The 21792-nt window shown below is 42.6% G+C and overlaps 1 protein-coding gene across 2 annotated transcripts in view; it reads right to left on the reverse strand.

Annotated features, from left to right (window-relative positions):
• The window catches only part of DAB1 (DAB adaptor protein 1), a 446271-nt gene that overhangs the window by 346604 nt on the left and 77875 nt on the right, over nt 1-21792 (reverse strand). The window lies entirely within an intron of this gene.

Genomic DNA, 21792 nt, shown 5'->3' on the forward strand with positions numbered 1-21792 from the left:
GAGCTCTACAGCACGGGCTCAGTAGTTGTGGCTCACAGGCTCCAGAGCACAGGCTCAGTAGTTGTGGCGCACGGACTCAGTTGCTCCGCGGCATGTGGGATCCTCCTGGACCAGGGCTCGAACCTGTATCCCCTGCACTGGCAGGTGGATTCCTAACTACTGCGCCACCAGGGAAGCCCAGTGTGAGCTTTTGTGTGGACAGACCTGGGCTCAAATCCCGGTTTTGCCATGTAACAGTGTGAGGGAAAGAGATCCCTCACTTGACAGGTCCAGTTCTCAGCGACCTCATCTCTAACAGCAGAACAAGCATACCTATCTCGGAGGATTGTTGTCAACATGACATACGATAACATGGGTAAAGGATGGAGCCCCGTGCCTAGCCACCTGCATGTTCAACACACCCTTGCTCTGCCCCCTTCTATTCCTCCACTCACAGGCATCACCTGCAGAACACGGTGCCAGGTTAATGTGCTCAACCAGTCAATTAACACCGAGAAAAAAGATGAGTAGAATCAAATGTTGAAGGATCTGCCAGTACTGCTCCTTACAAAGTTACCCCACTCCCTGCAGACCATGGAGATTGCAGACGGTATCAGCACCTATCGCCTATGTTGCCATGACTATTAGATAAATTACTAGGTAACTGCTGCTTCGAACAGTTAAGTGCTTAGAACAGGTCTGGCACATAGTAAACTCTCAATAAATGTCTGTTATTATTATCATCTGTGTCTTTGTAAACCAATCCAAACACATTTGATATTTTCAATTATCACTGAATGTCTAACTCCCAAACAAAATAAAATCCATCACGGCCATCATCATTGTCCTAATACCTTTTATTGCCCACGTGTATTGTATTGGGAATAACGGATAGAAAGGGGGTTGGAGGAGGTAATGAGGGGGAGATACAGCTGGCACAGGTATTTGGGGGGAAAAAGAAAATCTAAATAGGTCCCCGGGCCTCGGACTCCTGTTCCCTCACAGTAGGGACAACCAGGCCAAGTGGAAGCCTCCATGGGGAGCATGGGTGGGACAGTATGGTCCAGCCCAGGTCACCATGGTGAATAGTGAGGCCAAAGTAAGATGCACATAGCACAGGGAGATCAGCTCGGTGCTTTGTGACCACTTAGAGGGGTGGGATAAGGAGGGTGGGAGGGAGGGAGACGCAAGAGGGAGGAGATATGGGAACATATGTATATGTATAACTGATTCTCTTTGTTATAAAGCAGAAACTAACACACCATTGTAAAGCAATTATACGCCAATAAAAATGTAAACAAACAAACAAACAAACAAAAACAAAAGTAAGATGCACAGCCCTGTGTGTGAGGTAAGGGTCTGGAACACTGCTCAAACAGTATCCGTCTGGGGTGGACTCCCAGCTCAGGGCTTTGGGGCCTGAGCACAGGACTGAAGAGACATAGATGTGAAACGGCATTTGCTTGGAGGCAGACTGCCCTGCCCTCTAGCCCTGACTGCTGTTCACTCAGCCTGCTCCCCTCCCCCTGGGGGGACAGGGGTGGCTGAACTTCTCAGAGCCTTTTTCCTCATCTGTAAAGTGAAGTTAGTAACTCCTCCTCCTCACAAGTTGCTACAGGGATTCCTAACCTAATGCCTTACATCCAGCGAGCACTTATTAAATGGTAGATAACTGAAAATAAAAATCGTAGCAAACACTTAGAGGACTCATTACACGCTAGGGTTTTCTGGAAGTACTTTGCAAATAGGAACTGATTTAATCCACACAATAACCCTGTGCGAAAATGCTATTAACAATAAGAATGATGATGATAATATAATAGCAGCATAATTAGCACTTCCCACAGGCCAGGCATTGTTTACAGCTTTCCACATATTAACTCTTACAAACACCCTGTGGAGTAAATACTATTAATGTGCCCACTAAACAGATGAGGAAACTGAGGCAGAGATTGGTGAACCTGCCTGAGGTCATCTGGCTAGTAAAGGTGGAGTTGGTCTTCTCACCCAGCTTAGCTATGGTCCCTCTCAAAGGATAAAAGCTCAGGAAAATCCTAAAGAAAGTAAGAGGACATTGTTGTCCTTCCTGTTTATAAATAAGGAAACAAAGGCTCAGAGAGGTGAGGTGGCACATAGCTGCAGACTGGAAAACTGTCTTTCTTTCTGGTAATGATAATCAAACCATAGCCTTTCAATCTGTGGTCCAGAGCTACATCCATTTCACCACAGTCCTTTCAACAATCAAGTAAGTTAGTAGAAATATGTTCTACCTATTCTTCGAAGCTGGGCTGAAATCTGTAAATGTAGAAACAAGAATTTAGGAGCTTTCTGGCTTTCTTCCAGAGATAAGCAATCATAGCTAGGTGGGACCTGGACAGTTGGGAAAAAAAGCACAATGTTAAAAAGCAACTTTATGTACTCTGATAATTAACAAGAACAAAATGCATTTGACCCAAAATGGGATGTAGTGTGAACCAAACGAGGTCTTCAATCATTTGGAAATGCTAACAGGCCAACTGCCTGATTAAACACAATTTGTATTGTCAATAAAAAATGCAAATGACTATTTTACTGGCAAATACAGCATTAGACTTTGCTTGATATGAGGATTAAATTGCATTTCAAGAACAATTCAGGAGGCCAAATTATAAATGAACATCCCCTTCCATTGTCCTTAGGTTCTGGAGGCCAGGATAGGAAATAAAATAACAAAAATAATTGCCTGCCACTGTGTGCCATTTCAGTTAAAATCCACGCCAGTTTTGTGTAGTGGAGAATAATATTTAAGCCCCCAAATGGGTCCCGTAATTTAGAGCATAATTCCTTGAAATTTACATGGCCCACTCCCACTCATCTGAATCAACTGATAAACTCTCTTTTATTTGTATTAAAGAAAATGGGGATTAAAAGGTCGGGAATCCACACAGTGTAGATACTGAGAGCACAGGCCCCATTTTAAAACCTTTTAGTCAATAATCTGGCCCAGAGCTAAATCAAGTACACAGGAATTATGTTTGACTGCAAATATTCCCCGGTAACAGACAGGAATAAGACATGCATTCTGGATCCCACAGAAAAATATGGAATCACAGATGTTGCTTTTGAGCATCTTTATTTCTGAAATTACAAATAATCATTGTTGGCATCTGTGAGCAGAAAAACTAAAAAAGCAAAGAAATACCTCATCACCGCATTATGATGTGATAAAACCTCGGGCTGGCAGGCAGTCGGCAAGGCATTAACACAGTTGTACATTTTACATTCAGAGATGCACATGTCATTTTGGTTAAACATCACTGCCCAATTTCCCAAATTTCCCCTTTTTATTTTTTTCTCTACATGTTTCACATTAACTTCAAGCAAGACAAGTTTATACAGCCTCTAATATCTTGTTACGGCTATTGTCGTTTTCTTTCTGAAAGCTGGAATATATTTTTAGAGCTGTTGGTAAACATGACTAATCCAAGAAGAAATTAAAGAGACACCCAGATTGCACGGGATGAGCAAACAGAGAACCAAATAGAAGAGTTTGATTTCTTTGCAATTCTTTGACCATTAGGTAAAATTTGGATTCAGAAAACATGGAAATGAAAAAAAAAAAAAAAAAAGCCCTGGAAACAGGTACAATGCAGCTCAAATATGCTAATGATCTGAGGATATTCTGAACAACTTCCCTGGAACTCACAGCGACACTAGGGACTAGTTTTGATTACTGTATGTCAGGCATGTTCTACATGCTTACATATTAATCTGGGAGGCAGGTATCACCTTTTCCATTGTACAAATGAGGCATGGAGGGATGAAGTGATTTGCCAGCGATTACATCGTTATAAAGGTTGAAGAAGTCTGGCTTCTGAGTGGCTCTTAAATATCAATATAACATTATTCGGCCACTTAAAAGTCTCTGGATGTTACCTCTCTGTGCCTACCCTATTTATTAAGATGATTTCCCTAAGCAATTTGTATTTGTTATTTATATGCATAGGAAGTATACAAATAGTACTTTCCCGTTTTGCAGATAAGAAAATAGAGGTTAAATGGTTGCTGCTCTGGACCCCCTCCCAGCACGTGGTAGGGCAGGACAGGAACCCTTAAGGTCAATCTCCTCTCCCACACAGCACAGCCTCTCTCCCCAGTCTCAGTCTCTCTGGTGTGAGACTGATTCTTAGAGCGTGTGTTATTTACTCACTCTTGAAGGATGCTGATGCTCCAACTCTTCAGTGCCCTGCACCTCAGCGCCTGGCACCTAAGCACAAACTCAATAAGCACTGGAAATGCTCCATCTGGAATCCAAACTTCTCACCAAGGCCTCAGCTAATACTCTGCTGCGAACCGCCATCATCTTCTTTGTGGATTATCGCTATATCCTCCTAACAGTGTACTCTGCCTCTGCTCAGACTCCCCTACAGTGGGTTTTCAGAACAGCATCGGATCCTTTGATACTAGGACAAAGCGCTCTCTGACCTTCCTGCCTGACCCCCTTTATTCCTCTGACATCCTTGGCCACCATCCTCTCCTCTGTCCCAGGCACACAGGCCGCCTTGCCATCCTTTCCACACGCATGGCACGCTCCCACCTTGGCACCCGTAGCAGCAGGCCCACGCAACCTCCTTCAAGTCTCAACTCAGATGTTACTTAGGGAAGCCTGCCCCAATGTCCCTGTTTAAAATTACAAACCCTACCCCCTATGTGAACAATGTCTCCTCTGCTATGTTCTCCTCCAAACACTTTCTATATTAGAAACTAGCACATTAGTTGTGTTTCTTGTGCAAATCTCCCAACTGTAATGTAAACCTCTCCATGGCAGAGACTGTTTCACTGACTGCTGCATCTTTAGCACCTAGATAGGGCCTGTCTCAGGAGCAGGTGCTAATGACCATGGGAGGGAGGGAGGAGGGGAGGGAGGGAGTAAAGAAAGAAGGAAGAGCATCCTCACACTTCCAGGAGTGTCCACGACAGACTAGTTCTCCCCAGAACTTCCAGAACGCCAAGGTCTTTTTTTTTTTTTTTTTTTTTTTTTCCGGTACGCAGGTCTCTCACTGTTGTGGCCTCTCCCGTTGCGGAGCACAGGCTCTGGACGCGCAGGCTCAGCGGCCATGGCTCACGGGCCCAGCCGCTCCATGTCATGTGGGATCTTCCCAGACGGGGGCATGAACCCGCGTCCCCTGCATCAGCAGGCAGACTCTCAACCACTGTGCCACCAGGGAAGCCCCCTTTCTTTTTTTTAAATTGAAGTATAATTGATTTACAATGTCATATTTCAGAGGTACAACACAGTGATTCAGTTATTCATATATGTGTGTATACATACATATATATATATATATATCTTAGGTTCTTTTCCTTTATAGGTTATTATAAGATATTGAATATAGTTCCCTGTGCTACAGTAGGTCCTGGTTGGTTATCTATTTTATATATTGCAGTGACCAAGGTCTTTCTGTTCACTCTTTTTTCTTTTCTTTTCCCTCCCTCTCCGTCCCCCTCACCTACTTGCATTCCTTGTGTCCCAATTCGGAAAAACAGAGTTTTCCCTGAAAAACCTAAATCCTATAATATAATCAGGGACATATTTAGATGTGTCGTTTTGCTCATTTTAGATGATGGCCATGGTATGTGTCCTTCTTTGCCATTTCAACCCCCTCCTTGCACTGGCCATTCTCAATATCAAGCTGGTAGCCTAAACGCAAGCATCTAGATAACAAGGCTCAGTTTTTCAAAGTTTCTTTTCCAAAATTAGAAATAAATTGACGTCTAATATCACCTCATAAAGGCAAAGGGACCTGGTTAAACACATATATGGTATCTATTTCTGCTTACCATTATATAGTAATCTGGAACCCCACCTAAGCCCATAACTCTTCACATAATGATGGCTCAGCGTGCCACAGTGTGATATTATTCAAGTGCAGTCCTTTAGATCTAAGGTCCCATGTCACAGCCCCAACCCTGACAGGTTCAAGGGGCCTTGGACAAGTCATTCCGGCTCTGTTATCTCAACCATAAAACTACTAAGAATCCCTACTTCATAAGTCTACTAAAAGGAATGAATGAGATGTAGTTTATAAACTCTCAGTGTTTAGAAGCTATATTATCTTTTTTTCCGATTATAATCACAGCTCAATTTTTTTCTCCATCGTTAATTTTTTTTTCTTTTCCTTGTCTTACGGCGTTAGCTAGAACCTTCAGCACAGTAGTGACTGGAAGTATAAAATACTTTCTTGTCTCATTTCCAATATCAGAGATAATTTTTTCATAAAAGCTATATTACCTTGGCCAAGTTAATTACCTTTTTTAAGGCTCAGTTCCTCATCTGTGAAACAGGGTGAATGAACAGTTGACTGCTGAGTGACGAAGAGATGAGAGGAAGCACAGAGGAAAGCCTGACACACCAGCCCTCCTCAGCACCTGTCCATCACCACCATGTTTCTGCCCATCTCCTTCTTCCTGACTTAAGAAAACATAGCCCTTCTTTTTTAATCAACCATTTTCAAAGCCTTTAACAAAGCCCTCCGTTATATTCTTATTACTAAATTGCCATTTCTAAAGGCACACTTAAGAAAGGAAAGTGAGAATGGACTTAAGGATATGGGGAGGGGGAAGGGTAAGCTGTGACAAAGCGAAAGAGAGGCATGGACATATATACAGTACCAAACGTAAGGTAGATAGGTAGTGGGAAGCAGCCGCATAGCACAGGGAGATCAGCTCGGTGCTTTGTGACCGCCTGGAGGGGTGGGATAGGGAGGGTGGGAGGGACGGAGACGCAAGAGGGAAGGGATGTGGGAACAGATGTATATGTATGACTGATTCACTTTGTTATAAAGCAGAAACTAATAATAAAAAAAAGAAAGAAAGAAAGGAAAGTGAGAATGAGAACTGATTACAGACCAACGATTTCAGGCTGACACATGAACTGAGCTGATACGTTTAAGGTACTCATGGTCTCATTTTTTAAGAGCCACCTTTTAATCAAAATCCAACCTGTAGTTGCTGAACCTACCCTAGGTGCACACTACCATATTAGATGCGATAAAGAGTTTTCAAGGATTATAATTAGAAATATGTGTTGAATTTAAAAATTAAGATATGATCCCTTATAATCTAGTTATGACATTTAGTGCAAGAAAGTGTCAACAAAAGGTTTTCATGTTTAAGCAATAGATGTTATTCTGAAGTAGCACTTATTAACTTCCCAGTGAATGCCATGGAGGCAACACTCTGGGGCTTTATGGGGATGGTAGAGATGGAGCAAGGTCTAGGATACTTTGGATTCATTCAACGAACTTGTCCTGTGATGGACATTTCTGAGGCTGGTCACTCAGGCTTATTTGGAAGATGCCAAAGAGCAGAGAAAAATTCCTTCCAGTGCCCTTCCAGTTACCCCAAGTAGAAGGGAATTTGCATAGTAGACATTACTGCAACCCTACCCTCGTTGATTCATTTGAAAAGGGGAAGAAGAGGTAAGACACTATTTATATGCCTTAAGCCCTTCTCCAGAAAGAAAAAAAAAACCCAAACCAAAACACAGAGCACAAAACTCTGGAAATCCTGACACTGAACTAAGACAAATTAATGCTTGTACAGGAGCTCATTCTTCTTGATTATATCTAAAAGCATGCGCCTGTTGTCAATTTGCATGTGTTCTGTGTTGGAAAATAAGCACCCTGGGTCTAATGAGAAGCAAAGAGTGAAAATCCATCCTGCTGCTGTGGCTCAGGAAAACCTCAGATCCACTCTCTGCATCTGTGTGTCGTGGCCCGTGAGGTCTGTCTATCAGATAGATACGCTGTACTGGAAGTGATTGAGCAGCCATCTGTATTGATTCCTGCGGCCACTATGGAAAGGCAGCCACTGTAACCATTCACTGGCTACGTGGAGACACAATCTACATCTGCTTCAGTCCCTTTGGAGGCTGCAGTATGCAGGCTCTGTCTGGCCAGCCCGGCTCAGTACATAACCATAGGTAACACTTACTGAGCATCAGTCTCTGGCCTGGCCTTGCGCTAAGCGCATGCACTGCACATTTTATTCCTCACAAGCCTGCTCTGTGTGTGCACTGAGGAAGCAGAAGCACAGAGGCTTTGCGGCTAGTAACCAGGTCTGTCTGATATCAGCCCCTGAACTCTGCACTAGAAGAAGAGTCATATCCTGAGCACCCACTCGCTTTACCTCTTTTCATCCTCCCAACAGTCCTAGATGATGGGCATGATAATCACAGGAAACAGAAGCTCAGAGAAGTGGATTAATTTGCTCAGGAAGAGGAGAACTGGCTTCCCCCTGGCAGCACATGCATGGCTCTCCCAACACCCAGGTGCTATTCTAAGAACTTCACATGGTAGCACTCAGCAGCTCCACAAAGTGGCTACTGTTCTTCACCCCCATTTTACAGACGAAGAAATCGAGGCCTGTGGAAATCAGTACTTGCCTGAGGTTACACAGCTGGTAAGCGACAGAGATTCTGAGGTAGCTAGTCTGATCTCAGAGTGTGTGCTCGTAACTCCCACGCTGCATCTCTGATCGCTGCATCTCTGATCAGAGAAGCTCCCTACATCCAAACTCCCCACCCTTTCCTTCCACCCCAGTTCCTCCCTCTATTCAGATCCATACAGTCTGGCTGGTTCATTCTCTGGCACATGGCTGGGAAGAAGCTGGGAGCTCACCTGGCACCAAACCTTGGTTCTAGTGCTAAGCAAACAAGTAGGCCATAAGACTTATTTCTATGCCTGTGGATTTTTCACTTGTCCACACCACGCCATAGACACCTGTACAATAAAACTATTAGCTTGACATGAATATCAGGAACACATTTAAATAAACAAAGGGAGATTCCTTCTAAACCTTCAGGTTCTAACTCCTCTGAATGTGGGTTTTTATTCAAATGCCAAGTATTGGTGTGTCTGTGTATGTATGTGTACCAAACAAGGGGTCCCTAAACAAAAAGAAAGAAAACATTCTTGTAATTTTTTTCTCTCTCTTTTTTTGAGCTATTAGACTCTCAACTAGGTTCATTCATCTTAGAACAAGAACACAGATCTCGTCTGCTGCATCTAACCATAGCTTTTCCCAAACCTTAGAGCACAAAGGTCCTGAGAAAAGATTACTGCCAAGAATTCACTAAAAAGAAATGTTCTCCATCCAGCTATTGGTCAAATAGGTTTAGGGAATACCACATGTAAGAACCCCCTTTTGATGACACAGAATGCACCCTGACATTATCAAAGTCCTCAGAAGCTCTTAGGTAATGACATCTATTAAACACTGTTCAACATTACTTAACGTTAATTGAGAACATTCTCTGCTACTTTGTGCCAAGTAGTATTCCAGGAATATACTTTGACTTGCTTCATTTTATCCTGACAACAGCTCTATGAGGCAGGTCCTATCATTATGCCCATTTTACAGGTGAGGAAATGGAGGTAGGTTAAGTTACTTGCTCATATACAGTTTGCCCTAACCATTTGGAAGCACCCAAAAATTCCCCAAAAGAACCTTACTTCTCGCTTCCTTGCCTTTGTCATGGGTTATTTTCTCTGCATGGAACTCCCTTTCAACGCCCCCTTACCTCACTGATTCCTACATATCTTGTGAAACTTTGCTTCTCCCCAAGGTTTTCTTTTCTTTTCGTTTTTATTGAAGTATAGTTGGTTCACAATGGTGTGTTACTTTCAGGTGTACAGCACAGTGATTCAGTATATATACATAATTCTTTTTCAGATTCTTTTCCCATATAGGTTATTACAAAATATTGAGTAAAATTCCCTGTGCTATACAGCAGGTCCTTGTTGGTTATCTATTTTATATATAGTAGTGTGTATATGTTAATCCCAAACTCCTGATTTATTCCTTCCCCCCACCCCGCCTTCCCTTTTGGTAACCGTAAGTTTGTTTTCTATGTCTGTGGGTCTAGTTCTGTTTCATAAATAAGTCCATTTGCATCTTTTTTTCAGATATAAGCGATATCATGTGATATTTGTCTTTGTCTGGCTTACTTCACTTAGTATGATAATCTCTAGGTCCATCCATGTTGCTACAAATGGCATTATTTCATTCTTTTTTTAAAATTTCATTCTTTTTTATGGCTGAGTAATATTCCACTGTATATATGTACCACATCTTCTTTATCAATTCCTCTGTCAATGGACACTTAGGTTGCTTCCATGTCTTGGCTTTTGTGAACAGAGCTGCAATAAACATTGGGGCACTCGTATCTTTTTGAATTAGAGTTTTCTCTGGCTATATGCCCAGGAGTGGGATTGCTGGATCATATGGTAATTCTACTATTAGTTTTTAAGTGACCTCCACACTGTCCTCCATAGTGGCTGTACCAATTTACCTTCCCACCAACTGTGTAGGAAAGTTCCTTTTTCTTCACACCCTCTCCAGTATTTATTATTTGTAGACTTTTCGATGATGCCCATTCTGACTGGAGTGAGGTGAAACCTCATTGTAGTTTCCCTAAGGTTTCTTATTGCCACTCCTTCCAAGGTGATCAGAGGCTACTCTGCACCCACCCCTGCACTCACCATGCTATATCATAAGGCTGTTTTTATGTGCCTGTCTTTGCACAGACATGTCCTTCATGGCAGGACTGTGTTTTGTTATCAACTTACCTCCAGTGCTGGGCACAGCACTTGGCCCAGAGCAGATGCTCAATAAATGTTTCCTAAGGGAAACAATTCCCTCTCTAAGACACTGAGCACTGTTCGCAGGAAAACAAAGTTCCAGATGACACGAAGAACAATAGCTCTAACTGAGTTCAGCCATGTGCCAAGCTGTGACATACAGCGTGTCATTTTACCCTCACCAGAGCCTTTCGGATATTTGCAAATATTATCCCCATTTTAAAATGAGGCAAATTGAGGCTAAAGAATGGTAATTGACCTGCCCCAATTCATGCAACCAGTATGCAAGAGCAAGGTGCTGCTCAAGAAAACTAGTATGCAATTGAACTAAGACCATCCAGTTTCAGAGTTCCTGCTCTTCACACGAGCGGTTCTATGCTGCCAATGTGCAATCTGCAGATATGATTCTTTTAGTAACTGAGATCTCTTCCAGAACATTCTTCTCTTAAGGAACACAGCCTCTGCCCAGGCTCTTCTCTAACTGCTGAAGGAAATGAGCTGAGATAGCCTTCAGCTATACCATCGTGGCGATGGTTGGAGAAATGAATACTGTGCCGTTTTGCATTTGCTGCTTGTGAATCAAACTGTGAAAGCTCATTTAAAAACTTTCACACTTGGTTTGAATGAGGACTGTCGGCACTTTGCGAATGCTAAATTGTACACAATTAGCTCAGACAGTGTGAGTTCAGGCATACCCGGCAGCCTCTCAAATGAAAAGGCCCCCATGGTCACCCTGATGAAACAAGGGGAAAGTTAGAGAAGGTTCTAGCAAAAAGAAGTATCAAGAAGTGTCAGTGGGGCTTCCCTGGTGGCGCAGTGGTTGAGAGTCCGCCTGCCGATGCAGGGGACTCGGGTTTGTGCCCCGGTCCGGGAAGATCCCACATGCCGTGGAGCGGCTGGGCCCGTGAGCCATGGCCGCTGAGCCTGCGCGTCCGGAGCCTGTGCTCCGCAACGGGAGAGGCCGCAACAGTGAGAGGCCCGCGTACCGCAAAAAAAAAAAAAAAAGTGTCAGTGGCTTGTGAGGGACTTGGGTACTGATACATCTGTCCCAGTTTGTAATCCCATTATGATGGAGTTCCCCCCAACGCCCCAGGAGCGCTAGTGCTTCAGTGAGATCACAGACTCTGGGGCACACACGCCTGGGTTAGATTCCCAGCTGTGACGGCCACAAGCTACACATCCCGGGGTGAGTTATGTAAGACACGGAAACCTTTGTTTTGTCATCTGTAAAACAGGGATAACTCTACAGTCATCATAAAGCTTTGCTAGGATGTTACAGGATGCATGGAACACCCCCAGCATGGTGCCTCCCAGGTCAGAAGCCTGGTGTTACTTGATGCTGTTGTCATGCCTGTCATGTGCTACCCCAATAGGATGTGCATACCTTGAGGGCAGAGACACAGTCTTGTTTACCTATGGTCCTGGCACACCTGTACTATCTTACAGCCCAATCTTCTTCAGGATGATTATTATCATTACCATTAGTAACAATACAGTTTGGACCTGGAGTGGGTCCCAAGTCTTTGGCAGAATGAAATGGAAGGAGCACTGACGACCCGAGTTCCCACCCTGGATCTGCCTTCCCTCCTGGCCAGGGGCACCTGCAAAAACCGTTTGATCCCCCAGCATAGCACCTAACTTAATACAGCCCATCACTGGTAAATCGTTTTGGATGAACAAATAATAATAGACTTGACCCTCTATTTTCTCATCTGAAAAATAAAAAAATAATTAACAACTGCCTCAGAGAAAACGGACCAGAGGGCAGGCTGTAAAGGGGGAAAAGAAATGCACTACATCGGGATAAAGGTGAGGAGGAGTGAGCAGGAACCAGCAGAGATGACAGAAAAACCTGCTTCCTCTCCAGGCTCCAGTGTTACCAGCAAGTCCATGGTCAGTAACACCATCTTTTTGGACCTATTCCTGTATCTAAATAATCAAGCTTCTATCTGAGTGATGTCTCATGCATGGTTATCTGACTCGGAAATTCTACAATCTTTCATAACTACCAGAAGGGGGAAAAAAAAGACTTAATAAAAGAATTTTAATAAGAGCAGTTCAATTTTACGGCAAAAATAACTGTAATTACTTAGAGCCTCATAACATCTAAAATCTGATTAAAATGTACCATCGTATATGAGCTGAGATTAGATGGTTATCATGTATCAGGGCCCTGCAATTACTGCTAGCGCCTGTGCACAGAAAAAGCTCTGGATTGCTTCTTTTTCACACTTGCATGGTACTCTAATCCCTCAATAACAGGGGAATTTTAATGCATAATAGATACAAAAGAGGGTGAGTAATGAATGTTTGCTGAGCTACTGTTGTAGGGCAGCAACTGGGAGGCACGTTAGAAATACGGCTAATGTAGAAATTAACATCATCACTGGAAGAATGAAAACCCTGGAACTGGGAAGGCCACACAGGTGGAAAGTGGAAGAGGTGCACCAGACGCTGTTTGGTTGCCAAGAATGCGTGCTTTCACTCCCAAAGGGCTGAACTGGGCCGAGCAATGTCTACATCATGGCTTCACTGTGGTCAGTTCCCATGTGGCAGTTCTCACCCACTTCAGAGGAGGAGGGAGAAGGTGGAGGAGGAATCCACGTGCCAGGTAATATTTGAGCTTCAACTTGATTTCATAGGTACGATCCTGAAAGCCTACTATGCATTTTACTTGAAGAATGCTACCTCACAGATATTTTAGTGCACAAACAATTAGGATTTTAAAATATTCATTCTTTCAACACACAATTACCGACTGCACGTTCATTCATCAAACAGTGAAAAGTCAATTCTCAGAGAGCCTTTCTTGGCCACCCCATGTAGAATGGAACCCCAATCCTTCTTATCTCTGCTTTGCTTGTCTCCTCATATATATATATATATATATATATATATATATATATATATATATATATATATATATTTTTTTTTTTTTGGCAGTATGCGGGCCTCTCACTGCTGTGGCCTCTCCCGTTGCGGAGCACAGGCTCCAGACACGCAGGCTCAGCAGCCATGGCTCACGGGCCCAGCCACTCCGCGTCACGTGGGATCTTCCCGGACCGGGGCACGAACCCATGTCCCCTGCATCGGCAGGCGGACCCTCAACCACTGCGCCACCAGGGAAGCCCCGTCTCCTCATATTTTAATTCTTATCCTACACATACAGATGCAAAGTTACACATTTATTTATAAATTCTATTTCTTAAATTTGTCATCTCAATGACCAAAAATAAAAAATGGAGGCTCTCCTTTGATAGAAATTTCTAATCTGTTTTGTCACTGTGGCTTCCAAACACCTGGAAGAATGTCCAGAACACAGGAAGAGCATTTACTGTGAAATATCTGTTTGATGAATGAATTACTTAAAAGCTGAGGCCACAGCAGAGCAAATGGAGAGGCTACTTTTCTGACCCATATAGCAAGTTCTCAAAATACAGTGAGGTTTTTTCTAAGTCTCTTTACCTCAGACTATCCAAATTTGCCTTCTACCTCTTTAATTATCCATTCAATCATTTAACAAGTATTTATTGAGTACCTGTGGTGGGATAGGAACTGTTTCAGGTGCCTGAATTCTAGTTGTAAACAAAAGAGATAAAGCCCATGAAGCTTATATTCTGATGGAGAAAACCAACAGATAAAAGAAAATATACCTTCTATAACGTAAGGCGGTAATGAGAGCAATGACATCAAACAGGGCAAAAGGAGAGACAGTGACGGAGTGAACGAGAGAGGCTAATTCAGTTCCAGGGCAGGGAAGGCCCCTTTGAGCAGGTGAAGTGTCAACAAAGGCGGGTTATTCAAACTAGGAGAGGACCTGGGGTCAGCAGGACAGCAGCAGCAGAGTCTCACCCCACTGTATCAACAGGGCCCTGACACTCATCTTCGACCCTTGGCTTCCTCACCTGGTACAGTGGCAACAATAATACTCGTGCTGCCTGCCTTGCAAAATAGGCCTGCCGTGACCATCAAATGAAATATCCCAGTTCCAGGGGCGGGGGGAGGGAGGGCAAAATGGGTAAAGGTGGTCAAATGGTACAAACTTCCAGTTATAAGATAAGTAAGTCCTGGCATGTAAAGTATAGCATGTGACTACCGTTCACAAGACTGTATTATAAATTTGAAAGTTGCTAAAAGAGTTGATCTTAAAAGTTCTCACCAGGGCTTCCCTGGTGGCGCAGTGGTTGAGAGTCCACCTGCCGATGCAGGGGACACGGGTTCGTGCCCCGGTCCGGGAAGATCCCACATGCCGCACAGCGGCTGGGCCCGTGAGCCACAGCCGCTGAGCCTGCGCGTCCGGAGCCTGTGCTCCGCAACGGGAGAGGCCACAGCAGTGAGAGCCCCGCGTACTGCAAAAAAAAAAAAAACAAGAATATCCAAGTAAAGCTGTTTTGAAGTAATAGTGGTTATAATTTTCCAGGCATTCTGAAGTGATTTTAAAGCAATGGGAAAAAAAAAATCCCATTTCCCCCATCTATGAGATGAAGGGGTTGCATTACAACATGATTTCTACGATCCCTTCTTGTTCTAATTTGCTAAGATTCTGTTGATATGAAAGAGGCTTATAAACTCTAATTTGCTGCACAAATGTGTGAGATAATGACCATCACAATGCTTTTTATCATTACTCCAATGATCTACTTTGGTTCTGGAGTTCAGAGCCCCCAGCATCAAGGCGTTGTTTAGACTCATTTTATTTAAGTGATTTCAAGATCTCATTGAAAATGGAACTTGAATAGTAATTTCATTCTTAAAGATGTTTTGTTGTCTAAGCCATAATTTAAATGTCCATCTTTAATTCTCCTAATTATCAGCACTAATGAGAGACAAAAATGGCATAGCTAATCCAAAGGGCCTATTCTAATTTGGTTTTAGGCTGTAGTTTAGGATTTTGTTTTTAAGTGTTAGATCTGTCTTCCCAGTCCTATTGTGGCTAAGTTACCACTAAAAAGAGCAAATTCCAGGTAAGCAAGAGATGCAGGGAAAAACAAGGGTGTTACCACACTGCTGTCTGTGGATGAGCTTCCGGGCTCCATCACTCCTCTGACACTGCAGCAAAACTTCTTTGTCTGCATTCTAACCTCAGGAAAATGAACTCATCTCAACAACATTCCAGGTTCTCTTCTAGATGGACCATTTGGCCCTTTGATCAACATGACCTGGTGCAATCAGCGAGGGTATCTGGGGAAGCACAGGACTATAAATTCACCTCAAATGACGTCTCAACACAAGCCTAAAAAAGACCAACTGATGTAGCACTCAAAACTTACTGTTTCCTCTGCGCCAGGCAAGCTGCTGAGAGATGGGAGCACAGACATACCTCAGAGACAGATTTGGTTCCAGACCACCAAAATAAACTGAGTCACACGAATTTTTCTGGTTTCCCAGTGCATATAAAAGTTATGTTTACACTATACTATAGTCATTAAGTGTACAACAGCATTATGTCTAAAAACATACATACCTCAATTAAAAAATATTTGATTGTTAAAATATGCTAACCATTGTCTGAGCCTTGAGCGAGTTGTAGTAGCAGTAACATCCAAGATCACTGACCACAGGTCACCATAACAAATATAACAATCAGGAAAAAGTCTGAAATATTGTGAGAATTACCAAAATGTGACAGAGACATAAAGTGAGGAGATGCTGTTGGAAAAATGTGCCAACAGACTTGCTCGATGCAGGGTTGCCACACACCTTCAATTCGTAAAAAACACAGTATCTACGAAGGCAGTAAAGCGAAGCACCGTGAAACAAGGTATGCCTGCACAAAGATGAGTAGATTTTCTCTGGCCCCCAGAGAAAATTTTCCTGCAACGTCCACTGCAGGAAACAGACCACTGAGAAAACACAAGTCCGCTAAACTGTCACAGGGACTACAATAGAAGAGGACAGAGGAAAAGCCAAGGAGAGGGGGCAGCTGTGCCTTCACACAGGAGGTGACCCTTGCTCTATGTCTTGCAATATAAGTAAATGGTTGCAAAATACTTGAGGAGTGGCTGAGAAGCAGGAACCAATATTTATGAGTCAGGCTCAGCACGACATACATATATGTGTGTGTATGCACACACACGTATGTATACATATATGTGTGTATAATATATGTGTGTGTGTATGTGTATATATATACATATACAGAGCTTGTAACTGTTGCCTCGTTTAAGGTCTCAAGTACTGGTGACACAGGTCTTACCACCCCATTATACAGGTGAAGCAACTGAGGCACAGAAAGGTGAAATAGCTCCCCCCACATCACTCCCCTTGCCAGAGTCAGGAATGAAAACCAATCTACCCTCCAGGAACCAACCAGGATGCTTTTCTCCCCCCGCCCCCCGACAAGTACCTCCACCATGCTATCTCAGTATCTGATCAGCAGCCCACTGTCTCCTGCCTGACTACACAAAAGCCTGAGCCATGTGACCTGGCTTTTCCCCTTCTGGAAACACCTCTCTTGTTTATCCCTCAATCTGTAGCTTGGGTTCTTTTCCCACTCCAAGGAGACCCCAAAGTTCTCCAGGGGAGAAGCCATTCTTGCCCTTGGTCTAGCTCCTTCATTCTTCCCCAAAACAGCGTTCCACCTACAGAGCTAAGAGGTAGGTTCAGCCACCTGTAGGGGAAGCCATGACAGCCAACATACAGTTCAGACCCATTTCCTTCCCAACCTGGGAACAGGAAATCTTTAGTATCTCAAGTTCTAGGCAAGTGATCCTGACCCTCCCCCACCATTCTAAAGAGGGTCAAAACTTCTTCCTCTGTGACCCTGGGTCCTTCAACACAGCCTTCCTTTTTGTTCCGTATTTCTTTGCTTTTATCTCTTCTTCACGTTCTAGGTGGGATATTTCCCATTCCAAACCATCAGGCATTGGTAGAATTTCTTAGCACTTCTCTAATCCTAACCTTGCTTTTGTGAAATCACCACTGCACTTTGGGTAAAAGGTTGTTTTTTTTTTTTTTTTTTTTTTGGTGTGTGTGTTAGGGCTCTGTGTAGCACCCAGACTGCCTGAGCATCACACATTTTGCCTTTAATTTTCTGACATTAAGCTTCCTTCACTAGACTTAAAGCCCTATTTCTAAATCATGGGAAGCTGTGGTACCTTTTCTCTAAATGGGTAGTGAAAAAAAAAGGAAGTTCTCTGAAGAGAGTCCTCAGGGTTTTGAAATGTTTGAAAATAATCTTTTTTCCATTAATGCACAGAGTAACATATTTCCCCTGCTGTTAAATGACACCTTTCAGGACTGATGATTAACATATAGTCCTACCACTTAGGCACCTTCAAGGAAAAAGTGACATGCGTTAATTCAGTGGCTGCAGAGGAATTCCGTGTGAGGTACGTTCACGTGATGGGGAGAATTTTCCCTCCTAAGGGGAAAAGAACACATAAAAGAAAGCTATGGACAAAAATGAATCACATTCATCTGCAGTTTGTCCATGAGTCACGACAAAAGAATATATTTTTATATGAATAAAACAGTGATTGTAGCCTCTTTTCCTTACCAATTATGTCTGCACAATCTCACCATCATGTGGCAATCCTGAGACAGACACACTCATTCATGGGCAAGAAATGACAGGCACGGAATACTTCATCTCAACAGAAGAAAACCGTTGCAAATGGCACCGACATTTTGAAATGGACCTGATTCCTTCAACGGCCACACTGGCAAGAGCCCAGCACCCTTCCTCCTAGCCCACAAGGGCGCATAATCCCGAATCGCCATCCTGATCAGCTACCCTTTATTCAGTTTACCACGTGGTGAGCCCTGTGATAAGCTACATATCCATCAAGTCAGTTGGCTTTCATGTTTATGAGGCAGACACTATTTTTATCCTTACTCTTGTTTTGTTAATTCTTTGTTGTTGTTATTTTAATTTTTTACTGAGGTATAAGATTTACAATGTTGTGTTAGTTTCTGGTGTACAGCACTATATATTTTTTGTTGTTGTTGTTTTGTTTTTTCAGATTCTTTTCCATTATAGGCTATTACAAGATACTGAAAATAGCTCGCTGTGCCATACAACAGGTCTTTGTTGTTCATCTGTTTTATATATAGTACTGTGTATCTGTTAATCCCAAATTTATCCCTCCTCAGCTTTCCCCTTTGGAAACCATAACTCTGTTTTCTATGTTTGTGAGTCTATTTCTGTTTTGTAAATAAGTTCATTTGTATCATATTTTTAGAGTCCACACATAAATGATATCATATGATATTTGTCTTTCTCCTTCTGACTTACTTCATTTAGTATGATAATCTCTAGTTGCATCCACGTTGCTGTAAATGGCATTATTTCATTCTTTTTTATGGCTGAGTAATATTCCATTGTATATATGTACCACATCTTCTTCATTCATTCATCTGTCGGTGGACTTTTAGGTTTTTTCCATGTCTTGGCTATGGTAAATAGTGCTGCTATGAACGCTGGGGTGCATATATCTTTTCGAATTACAGTTTTCATCATTGCTGGATATATGCCCAGGAGTGGGATTGCTGGATCATATGGTAACTCTATTTTTAGTTTTTTAAGGAAACCTCCATACTGTTCTCCATAGTGGCTGCACCAATTTGTTTTTTAATGAGGATACTGAGGCACAGAGAGCTTAAGGAACTAGTCTTTGGTCCCAACAGCCTATAAGTGGCACAGCCAGAATTTGAACACAGATCTGTTTGATTTCATCACTCTCTACTACTTCCTTACTTGCCATTATCATCCACCAATAGATCTGACCACCCCTGTAGGTTCAAAGCTGTGTAATAACAAACCACATGCTAATGTCTGTTTGATGGTGTTAAATGTTTCATGAAAGGTACACAAGAAAAGGACAAGGCAGCTCCCACATGGCCCCAAGGCCTGAAAGGAATGAGCTTTCTCTGTACTCAGATCAACTTGGTAGGATGCTTCTCAGGGAGAACAGCAATAATTATAAGTTCCTTGTCTGGCTGAGCCAATCAAAGGCATGCTTATACTTCCGACCAGCACTAAAAAGGGACAATGACTTTGTGAATGAAAGAGAAGTAAATCCCAAAGTCCAGGTGACTCCACACAAAATCAAAACATCTGGTATCAGTTGCCTTCAAAGAAAAATAGCTGTTCCAGTCATATGCCCAGACACTATGATAAAATGAAGATCTCCTTAGTGAAAGATCATGGTGAAGTTTGCAAACCATAGTCTGTGGGTTTGTGAAATGACTCTATGGATTCAGCTCATACAGAATTTACTAGAGATTTACTGAGCATGCTGTGCTAGGAGCTAGAGATACAGAAATAAAGAGGACAAGGTCCCTGACCTCAGAGAGGCTCAAATGAAACCAAAGAGAAAAGACATATTGAGGTAGTCACGCCAGCACCCCACTTCCTGAAGGCTCGCCATGGGACAGGCACTGTGCCAGTTGCTTCATGTTTATTACCTCCTTAATGCTACAAAGAGATACGCTATTATATGCAGTCTGGAAATGAGAAAGTTGTGATCCAGAGCATTGAGTCACATGTTCAAGTTTCAAAAACTAGTAAAGAGCAGATCTGGGACTCAAACTTAGGTTTTTCAGACTCTAAGGACTGTTAACTACTAAGTTGCACCGGCTCCATGCTCAGAAATAATTGTACTGTGCCATTGTAAGGACAAAAACAGAGGTATACATAAGCCCAAGAGGAGCCACCAAGGAGAACAGAATTTATTTGGGGACACAAAGGAAAGGGGGGGATATCCTTCAGAGGACTGATGTCTGAATCAGGTTCTGAAGGATACATAGGAGTTCATCAGGCAGATAAAAGAGGGAGCTGAACATTCAAGGCAGGAAGAACTCAGGAGTCCAGAGGCAGAGAAGATCACAACCCACTAAGGAGTTGCAAGGAATCCTGTGCAGCAATTGTATCAAGTGATACTAGGGAGAGGGATAATAAGGGTAACAAGTTGGCTGCAAATACAGGCAGGGAACAGGCTAAAGGGTCAGACATACACATGTGCACAAACATTACACATACACACGTCTTTGTATGTGATTTCCCCAAGCAGGGACGAACCTGAGTTTTACTGGTCCCTTAATGTGAGTGCAAATAAGTGGAATTCAGCTAAGGCCATCATTGACTTTCATGGGGCCACTCACCTGCAAAGAGCCCAGTCTCGTGACACTGAGCTTATATAAAGCACCCACACGTGTTTGTCATTTCTCCCTGTTCAGAAATAACTACTAGCCTACCTAGCATGTAAATGGGGTATTTTGCACCTGTCCTTTTCTAGGAGACCTAGTTATAGTCAAAAAAGGGAATGAAGCAATGTGAGAAAGAATCAAAGCTTGGTGCTTTGTGACCACCTAGAGGGATGGGATAGGGAGGGTGGGAGGGAGGGAGACGCAAGAGGGAAGAGATATGGGAACATTAAAAAAAAGAAAAAGAATCAAACTAAATGTAAAATGAGCATTATTTCATGTAAATAATCCCTTTACATGAAAAGGAAACTTTCAAATTTGAACACCCAAAATAACTGAATTTCCAAATGCAGAGGCAGAAAACTCAGGCCTAGGTGACTTTGTCCCATCCAACATCATGCAGATATGTATGAAAAGATGGAAAATGAACCAGGTGAACAGTCAAGAGAATTCCAACGGAGACCCCACTCAGCCACTGAGTCACTGTATCACCTGGAGTGCATCATTTAACCCTCTTAAGCCTCAGTTTATCATCTGGAAATAGGCACGATTATATACCTTACTCCATGTTTCTGATAAAGATTACATCAGAAAATGCACATAAAGTACTTAAGCACAGTGGATGACAAACAATACTTATGTGGCAATGTGAAAATTTGTTAATCTAAAAATTACTTTTTCCTAAAACATGTTTTTAAAACATAAGGAGAGTTTAAGCTTGCATAGGGTGTGTCTATGCTTAAATGCTTGTAAATTTCTAATACTACCAATATTAGCAGCTCCAGTTTAAGGAGTATTCACTATAATGCCTTGTACTGACTCGCTTAAACTTCACAACCACTCGGTTGAGTAGGCACTATCATTACCTCCGTTTTACAGGTGAAGAAATCAAGGCACAGAAATTAAATTATTTGCTCAAAGATAACATGGATAGAAACTAATGGAATAAGATTTAAACTCAGACATTCTAGTAACTTAGAGCCTTTCCTGATGCATCTCTTTAGAAATTACTCCTAGGGTGAGATAGTTAATTTTATGTGTCAAC

This window comes from Mesoplodon mirus (assembly GCF_964341445.2).
Source record: "Mesoplodon mirus genome assembly, chromosome: 3".
Lineage (NCBI taxonomy): Eukaryota > Metazoa > Chordata > Mammalia > Artiodactyla > Ziphiidae > Mesoplodon > Mesoplodon mirus.